Raw genomic sequence first — 10,173 nt, 5'->3', positions numbered from 1 at the left:
TTTTACCAACGAATAGTGGGATTGGTCGTTACTTTATAACGCCCCCACGGCTGAAAGGGCAAGCATGTTTGGTGTGACGGGGGTTCGAATCCGTGACCCTCATATTACGAATCGAGTGCTTTAACTACTTGGCCATGCCGAGTCTCTTTCAGGGTCTACTTAATATATGTGCAAAATTTTAAGTTTTATGTTGGTTTTTTTTCCTTTTGAAGTTATAGTGATCGCACACACACAGATCCATAAACATTCCTTTTTATTACATTACTCACCTAATATGTTATGTGTAGAAAAAAGGATTTGGTGGAATAAATTCCCGATATCTTAGACTCTTGAAAGGTTTGCAGCTATAATAATACTTGTTGAAAAGTCTGTTTTCGTAATATTGCAGAGAAACACAACTTAATTTTAAAATGTTAAAGCTTTATAGCCAATTCATAGATGGCGTGCTAATTACGACATCGTGATTCAGAAGGTATTATGGGACTTTTCTAAAGCTGACAGAAATTATGTAGAAATAGATAGTCAAAAATATTAAATTGAAGGTAAGAATTTTCTCAGTAATGATGTTTTATTAATTATCTTTAGCTATTATTTTAAATTTGATAATGATAATTATTACATATATTTATTTTTATTTAGAACTGCAGTGCAGCTACATATATATACAAGAATATAACCATAAATAATAAATATGAGTTATCGAAGTTAAATCATGGTGAATATTTACAATTTAATCTTGCAGCTCGCCATTGCCATAGTCAGTATTATTAATATTGTAACGGTAGGGTGAATGGTGTTTATATTGGACTTATAATTATTACACAGCTGTTTCTGTTGTGATAGTGAGATTACGTTGTAATACTTTTAGAGACGAACGCAGTTACGAAGTCATTCAGTTATCAATATCTATGTCTGGGGTTCCAACAAACCTGTAATTGTGAAGTACAAGTGAAAACGATAATAGATACTGCTATCATTTAATGCGAAACTTATAAGAACTAAAATTAAATACTTTTGATTACCATGATCACTAGACAAGCCATATTTTACCTGAATCACTGTGTGCATGTAATTGTGTAGTAAAATTAAGAGTTTAAAGGATAGCATGATAAATATTTAAATATACGACTGCATGTGAATTGTTAGTTTTAGTGGATGGGACAGCCTTGATGGACTAATAAGCTCTTTTTTTTTTATACGTATACATTATATTTATGTAAATAAATATTAAAAGTTAAGACTGTAATAGGTTTTCAAATTATTACTGATAAATATATTTAGAATCATTAAGATAACAGAATTGATGATAATAACATTTGAACAATATTTAACAGAACAATCTTGTACATCAGTTTGAAGTTTACAGCACTTAAATCTGTGATCTAATAGCAGTTGTTTCCCAAAATCATGATTTAAGTTTATTATTGGAACACATTTCTCAGTCTGATTTGTAGTGATATTTATTTTGTATGTAATTGATATTTGCCGGTAACAATTAATTGAGGGTTGCATGTTTGAATATCCATCTTTGAACATGTTTCTTCTATCTGGTTGCTGAATGATCTAGCTACCCAAATGTAAAAATTCTTAGCCTACAAAACTACTGGCTGATCCCAAAAAGGATGTAAGGAAAGAAAAAAAATCATTCACTATCTCAAAAGTCTGTCAGTGCAATATAAATCACATTCTACAACTTCAGAAATTGGTTCACTAAGAAACTGAATAAATAGTTTAGAATTTCTTGATGTGAATCGAGAAAAATGTGCAAATTTCAGTATTGATGTTTTCATTACTGATTTCTCTTTAAAAAAAGGGGGGGGCATATAAATAGCTTTTTAGTCTCATCAGAAATCTGACTTTCAGGCACTGTCATTAAGTAGAAGATTAATCAGTGGTTCAACCTTGGTCACCCAAATCCTCATCAATCTGTTAGATAAACTCTTGTGTGTTTTAGCCTGAAACCAGCATGCAGGGTAACTACCATTTTCAGTTTTGATGGTGGAAGAGGTTAAAATCAGATGATTAATTATGCTCTTAAGTGTTAGTAGCAAGTTCAAACATAATATGAGCAAATATAGAAAAATTTAGTGTCATTATAGAAAGATTTGAGAAGTGGCATTGGAGTTATAATCAGCTGATAGTTTGAGTTTAATAGTAAACTTTCAAAACATTTCTTTACTGATGCAATCTTAAATTACATTAGATAAAGGATAAATGTCTGTTACAAAAATGTGTTACTAAAACTTGTATAATCTGGTGTCAATTTTTATACAAATACCTTTGAATTTATTAAGAAATGCTGCTTAATAATATTGTGGATATGTAAATGTATTATGGTGTAACCCACATTTTTAACCTGTTGTTTGATTGCTTAACTTTTCCCTATCCTGTTTTGCCTTCATTTTTCTCCCTTTATGACATTTTTATGAAACCATCAACTTGTCAAAGCAACTTCACCTCTAATGCAAATGTTTTCATCTCTAGCTGATACTGATGTTTACCAGCAAATGCCCTGGTTTTGTCAAATATGTAGTTCATTTTCCATTGAAAGAAGCAGCTTGTTAGAGAATTTTGGCAGTGATGTAAAAAGTGAAGCATAAATTCAAAAACATCTATGCTGAATGTTGTTCAAAGACATTTAAATCTAGATTTTAGGTGAAAAATTATATACACTTAGTTGTAGATTACAGGTGGAAGATCACATACACTTAATCTTAGATTACAGGTGAAACATTGTTAGAAATTTGAAGTTCTTGTTTGAAAAATTGTGGTTTTTGAAAATTTAACTAGGACATAACAAGGTACTGAAGAATATCATTCCAACAGATTTTAATAAAAGTATTTATACATTGTCTTTGTTTCATCCACAAAAAGAAAGATTTTTTTTCTGTCTAACTATAATTTTTATCTTTTTATATAGGTAAATGTAAAATTTGAAATTATTACTTTCCTTGTAATGTCAATATAGAGGTTGTTAGGCACACAGTTTTAAAGAAAAGAAAAACTCCCTTACCTATGTTTCATGCTTCTCTCATGTTCCACTGGCAAAATACCTCTCTGACTTTTCTTTAAACCTTTTCTTGAATTGATGGGTGTATGAACATTGTAAAATAATGTAACTTTATAAAAAGCATAATTTTTATTTTTAATTTAGAACTTTGATTTTGTGTTAAAATTCTAAAGCTACTGCAGTGGTCATAGAAGGCTAATGAGTCAAATATTGCAATTCATCAAGCAATTTCAATAGTTCTGGAAATGGAATGACTCAAAAATTGAGTTTTCCCAATGTACTGCAGTGAACCTGAAAGACTCAGTGAAAACAATTCTTATCCTGCTTTATTTACATAATGATATAAATAAAGTTGATGACAAACTACTACTGTGCCTATATTGTATCTCAGTTTCCTTAAAGAGCCCTTACATTGTGTTAAAAGCCTTCAGCATTGGTTATAGCAGGTTTAGTATAGTTGATGTATTATTTTACACTGGTCTTCATTTTCACTCACAAGTTCTTATTAATAATAATGGCTTTTACCATTTATTTTGGATAATGTTTATAGTGATCTGGTTTTGATGTTCACATCACCACATTCACCTGACACAGTCAAGGCAGATTGTCTGGACTGTAAGGTATGACCATAAATTTCCAACGATCTTAGATGTTTCCAGTGTCAGAGGTTTGGTGACTCAAACACATCATGTCGTGGTTCTTTAACATATGCTCTTTGTGGTGACAAAGACCATGATGCATATGAGTGCAAACTGGACCCACACTGTCTTAACTATAGTGGTTCTACCTTTGAAGACTGAACAGTATCTCTTGCATAGAGGTTCTGAAGTTATTGTCCCCCAATCCATCTCAAACAAATGCTGATGCATTCTGTTCTACTACTACAGTGGGAGTACAGACAGATCTTTCTGTGCCTATAACAGAGTCATTCTCCAGTCACATGAAGAGTCTTTTGCCCTCAATTGTTAAAAGAGTTGTTGAGTCAATGTTTACTCCTATCTCTGCTCTCACCATTTTTTCTACTAAAGAAAAATGGCATGGTCAAAAACATGATGGAAATTTGTCCAGTTCTCCTCCATCTAAGTAAAAGTGGTGAAATGGTCATTTTGATACAGTGAATTTGGCAAAGTTTTTATTCTAACATGGTTTACTTTAAAGGTTTTGATTGAATCTTATTATCCCGTGTGTCTTTTCTTATAGGAAATGTTTTTGAAACCTGTTGATACAGTTGCTCTTTGGCAGTTTTTTTTGTACCAGAATGACAGGTTGTGTGATGGACGAGTGTGTGGAGGGATAGCACTGCTGATTGATCATCATGTGCCTGAACTATCTTTGCCACTAAATACATCCTTGGAGGCTGTAACCATTCTTGTTTCCTGGGGTTGTACTATTACTGTTTGTTCTCTTTACCTGTCTTTTGGAGAGACTTATGACCAATCAGACCTTTACGTTCTCATTGAACAGTTGCCATTTCCCTTTCTAATCCTGAGAGATTTCAGTGGACATAATCCACTCTGGGGTGGTGCTTATATTAATGCTAGGGGTCGTTCCCTAGCTCGTAAGTTCTTGGCTCACAACCTCTCTCTCTTCAGTACTGGTTCTTAGATTTATTTTCCTGCAACTAATCAGAATCAGTCTTTTACTGCTGTTAATCTCTCTATCTGTTTCCCTTCACTTTTCTCTTTCTTTTCCTAGAGGGTTGATAGTAACCCACAAGGCAGTGATAATTTTCCTATCATTTTGAGAGACACTGGCCATGGTTGATGCCACCCTTTCCACATGTCTTGATGGAAGTTGGACCAGGCCAACTGGCTCTCTTTTGCTACTTTTTCAGAACTTGATCCTGCCATAACCTGTGAGCCATTGATAGTTGACTGTGTGGCAGCCACTGTGTGTTCCTAAAACCTCGACATGCTTTCCATGGTATTCTTATCCATGGTGGAATCCTACCTGCCACATGGCAAAGAGGGCTCAAAAACAGGCCTGGGATACCTTTTGTAGGTATCCCACACTTTTAAACTGCATTGCTTTTCAATTGGCCATGTACATGTGTGGCAGCTCAGACATCAAAGCCAGAAGGAATCTTAGATTAAGTACACAACTAGCATCTTTTATACCACTATTTCCTAAGTCATATGGAACAAGATTCAGAAGATTAGTGGGCAGTAAACTTCTGCCCTCCTTTTTATCTTGCTTTCTGATAGCCAGGAAGTTGGTGATGCTCAGAGCATTGCCTATACTCTTGGCTTAAGTTTTTTCATGCATCTAGTACATCTATTTCATCTCTCACATTCTTAGCCATCAAGACTCTGGCAGATCAATCACCTTTCCTTCTGAACTGATTGTCTCTATGACTATAATAGCCCCTTTACTTTGGAATTGAAGCTTGCTCTTCACTGGTCTGACAGTACATCAGTCAGACCTGATAGTATTTGCTATAAGATTCTGCACCATCTATCTCTTGCATTTCTTGCTCTTCTTCCAGTTATTTTTAATTGGATTTGCCAGGAGAATGCTTTTTTTGATGCTTGACACTGGCCTATTGTCCTCCATTTTTCCAAGTCCAGGAAGGGTCCCAAGATTCCTTCAAACTCCTGTCCAATTGCTTTGACAAACTGTCTGTAAGATCTTAGAAAGGATGTTTAATGTTTGTCTTGTTTGGTTCCTCAAGTGAAATAACCTCCTAATGTTAGAAAGTGTCATTGGCAATTGTGACACTGTCCACCTTACAAATGTTTTTAATTTTTCAAGGACCATTGGCCATTTTAATCCTATTTAAGTTTTTATCTAATATTGGGCCACTGTTTTTATTTTAACTTTATTTCCCTTTACGCTTTATAATATTTTCACTGTTATTTTGTTACTGGTTATTTGGTGCAGACAGCCCAGTTGCTTTGTGCCATAAAACAACAACAACAACATTAAGAGTATAAACTTTCATAAATTTGCTCATCATAGGACCGTGGCTGATATAATTATTACTGCAGTTTTCTTCAGTGTACAATTTTGTGAACTTGTATGTACTTATTATTTTCCCTGTAAGTACAGGGTATTTAGAAAGTCACTGTGCACTTATATATTTATTAACAGACATGTTTCAATATAGAAAACAGGAGGTAAATATGAAGGACAATTATAAACAATGTTGAAAGTGACCCCCATTGGTATCAATTCAGGCTTGGATCCTTCTTATTTTGTTGCTGGCTTGAAATAGACTGAATAAATGCTGTTACAAAACTGCACAGTGACTTTCTGAACACCCTGCATTTTGTTATTTCTGTATAAGGCAAATACAGTGCTTAAACGTGTATGATTTTCTATTGTGTAAGATAAATTTGTCACGTAAAGAAGCAGATAAAGTGTTTAAATATAATTCACTGCCCTGTGTGCATAATTGTTTAGTTAACAAATTAATCAAAGAAAGTAAGTTAAGTATTACTGCTTTGTTCAGTATGAGCTATTCTCTGAATGACAGCCTATTGTATATTCAGTTAATGTTTATCATTTTATAATATTCTTCATTGGCTTATGTATTATTGTAGGTATTATTAGTGTATATGTCAAGGATGAAGTTTTACCTTTAAGTGATGGGTGCTTAACAATATATATAGAAAGAATATCAAATGAAATCACAATCTCTTAACATTAGGGTCATGAATTTCACAAGAAGCAGCAAAAAGTATACTCTATGTGTATTAATAAGGATAATACCATGGTTCATTATGAAGAGCTTCTTTTACTTAAATATATGCATAACAATACATAAGAGAGATACAAAGGCAAGGATCTTCATTAAGATTAAAAAATGAAAAAGCTATCATTAGATTATTGTATTGATTAAATGTATTCTTAGTGATATAATAAAATTGGAGACAATGTTCCAAGCTAAATCTCAGGCTTCAGCTTTATAACATTCTGCTTTTATAATATTCAATTTCCATGATAATACAAAATCTAAATAATACTCTTATTGCTTAATGCTAACAAAACACAGTGAAGTAGCCCTGACAGTGCTGTTTTGAAACATTAATATTCATCAGTTATCAAGTAACAAAACTTTGCCTCCTCTCTAAAAGTAATATCAAAGATGTGCCAAACTGTTTGAAGTAATAAACTTCAATGTTCATTTTGGCACTGAAATTTCACCACACAAAACATAGTTTGACAAAGTTCACATTAGCTCTTGTTTTAAGTCAGATTTTGATTAAAATGCATGTTTTATTAATCAAAGTTATTGTGTTAGTAATATTTTTAGACTTTATTTATTAAACTCTCTTTCCAAAAATAAATAAAGTAAAAATTTAAGTGAACAGAGCAATTATTTTGTACGGTTTTCATATTTTCTTTGTTCTAGTGTTAGAATGTTAAGGCTATCCACAAAAGACAGCAATATTTTACTGTCACTGAGGAATGTGTAGTGGTAGACTTACATTTTCAAAATTATATTATGAATTTTTACCTTGAAAAAAAATTAATATCTACTGTGAGTTATCATGGTAATCCTCTAAATTTAGTCGTGTAATATCTGAAAATAGGCAGTATGAGGTGATTGTATGATTAAATATTGTAGTTATATATCAGAAGCTTTAATTTTGTATACAATCTTAGTTTTAGATGTTATGCATCTTAAAGATTAAGAAAATAAAAGTGTCCAAGGTTTTTTTTATTGTAATTTTTACATGATTTGTACTTGATGTTTTTTTTACAAATGCTACAGTTTCTTTGACAACTTTGCCATATACTATTTAGAAATTAAAAGGAAAATATTTGATTTTTTTTTTTTTAGAGTCCATCTTATTTCACAGCTTTGCCATATGCTATTGCTAATTTTAAGGAGTGATTTGAGCACTCCAGGTTTTCTGAGTAAGTATAAGTACTTATACATGTATTATCGAGTTATTAATTTAAACTTAATGGATGAGCTCAGACACATGGCAGCATTGCTCCTGATGGGCTGTGAAGTAGTCTGTGTTTGGGTGTGGTAGAAGTTGCTTCAATGAAATTAGTTAAGAGAGGGTTGGTTGAGTATTTTAAAGATCAGAATTATGTTGAAGAAGTTTCTATATGTAAATTTATCATAGAAAATTGGATAGCTTAGATCAGTGGTGCACACAATTTTATAATGCTTCCCTTTGTTAATGCATTTTTACTCCTACTCTCTTACATAACTTACTTTCATGTGTATATATACTGCATGTCATTCATCTGTGTTAATTGTCACACACTTTGCTATTTAATGTTAGTAAAAATTGTGTGGTAGTTTTTAAAACCTTTATTTTTAAATTTGTACTTTGTGTATAATTTATATGTTACTATAGTCATAATTGTATACACCCCTACAGACTTTCTATGCCTCTTAAGGATAATGTACCCCACAGTTTTTACTCATGGGCTAGTTGTTACCTTTTACGAATGAAAAGAAGTGCTACTGAACTTCAGACCAGTGTAAAATGTCTCAGTTGTCTGGTGAAAATGTAAATGCCATCACTTGGTTTCTTGACTTTGGTAACATACCAACACTTTTTACAGATAATGAAAGATTTAAAATAAACAAGACATACCAAAGTTCATTTAATTATTTACTAGATGGCAACTTCATAAATGAAACTGAAATTGTGAGGATGTTATCGACCATGTTGATATTGAGATTATGGCTGAAAATATGGTTAAAATAATAAGAGTACCTAACTGATAAAACAGTGCATTATAACCTAATTTATGAACATGTATAAAATTGATTACACTGCAACTTAACCTAATTCACACCTTAACAGTTATTGTTCACACAAGTTAATAAATGCAATTGAACTACTACTACTCTTGTATTCTAGCTGGTCTGTTGAGGTCTAGTATTGGTTAAAAGGTGTTAACATTGGATGTAACAGATGTACTGGGGATGGTATTTTTATTCTTCCTTCCTTGTTTCACTCTTAAGTTCTTAAAGTTACTTTTCTAAAATTCTTAAATATACTATTGTTACTGAGCAAAATTTGTTATAAGATTTTTAGGACTTCTCTAAGTTTTTGTTTAAGCAATTATACTTGAAATATTTGAAACAAAGATAAAAAATTACTAATGGGACCAACAGTTTTCATTTTCCTCTGACCTGTTTCTGAATGGGTAAACCACTGAATATTATCAGTATTCAACTTTATTGTAAAGCCAAAATAAAATGTTTTCACACATTTTAAACCAAAACATTTGTGAAAGTTTATAAAAATGACCAGATTTCTTGTTTTTAAAGTCATTTTATATTTCATATAATTTATACATTTAGACTATTTAACAGAAATTAACATCAGGTTTTCCTGTATAGTAAAAAAAATACTTAATCTTTTTTTTTCTTCTAAATCATAAGACAGATGATTTAAATGTTCTCATAAAAATGTTAATGAAATATGGTTCAAATGGCAAACCTTGGATTGATGAAAATAGAACATTAGTCAGCTCAGGGCTTTGTCTTCACGTAATCTCTGTGCTGTAAATGGTGGTGTTCATATTAATTAGTTAATGTAGGGCTGCTGCATAACTTGTGTTACTTAAACAGCATTTCATCCTAATGTAATGCATTCATAAGTATATCCTCTTCTGCTTGTTATACATGTAGTTGGTTTGTTTGGTTTAACTCCAACTTGGCAAGGAAACACTGACTTGCCTGAGTAAACAACACTGTTACTGTTAGAATAGGCAACTTGTGTAAATTTTATTAAAAAGGGATTCAATGGTTTATATCTTGTGTGGGAAGAAATGTAGATACATCGATTAGTAGAAGAATCCAAAGGAAATGTTTGATATTCAGAATGTGTTGTGATATTTGACATTTTAACACATCTTAGTAGATTTAGAAGGTTTTATTTTTACTTGAATATTTACCACAACTTAGTGTTTAAAAAGGCTGTAAACAATAAGTATAAAAAAATTGAACAGGAAAAAAATAGTTGGCTGAGAATGATATTGCCAAAGATTTTTGTGATAAAATTTTATTTATGTTTTTTCTTATCATTGGTCCTAATAAATTGTTCACCACACACAACTAAAGGAATATATATAGCAAGTCTAGTAAATTATACATTAGTAGTTTCATTTCACTCAAAGTTTTGAAAAGTGCAACTAGGATAGATTGAACTTTTGCCACTAGTCCTAATAAAAATCATGACTTGTCT

General features: G+C 31.8%; 1 protein-coding gene across 2 annotated transcripts in view; it reads left to right on the top strand.

Annotated features, from left to right (window-relative positions):
- Window positions 1-442: 442 nt before the first annotated feature.
- LOC143225719 (uncharacterized) overlaps window positions 443-10,173 on the top strand; it is a 42,201-nt gene continuing 32,470 nt past the window's right edge. The window contains exon 1 of one of the 2 annotated variants that reach the window (XM_076455615.1): window positions 443-542. The gene's annotated coding sequence lies outside the window, so the exon portion shown is untranslated. The remainder of the gene's footprint in view (window positions 543-10,173) is intronic. The other variant, XM_076455617.1, reaches the window with a different exon arrangement.

This window comes from Tachypleus tridentatus, chromosome 9 (genome assembly GCF_004210375.1).
Source record: "Tachypleus tridentatus isolate NWPU-2018 chromosome 9, ASM421037v1, whole genome shotgun sequence".
In the NCBI taxonomy this organism is placed as follows: Eukaryota; Metazoa; Arthropoda; class Merostomata; order Xiphosura; family Limulidae; genus Tachypleus; species Tachypleus tridentatus.
This window is presented reverse-complemented; position numbering and strand designations above follow the sequence as displayed.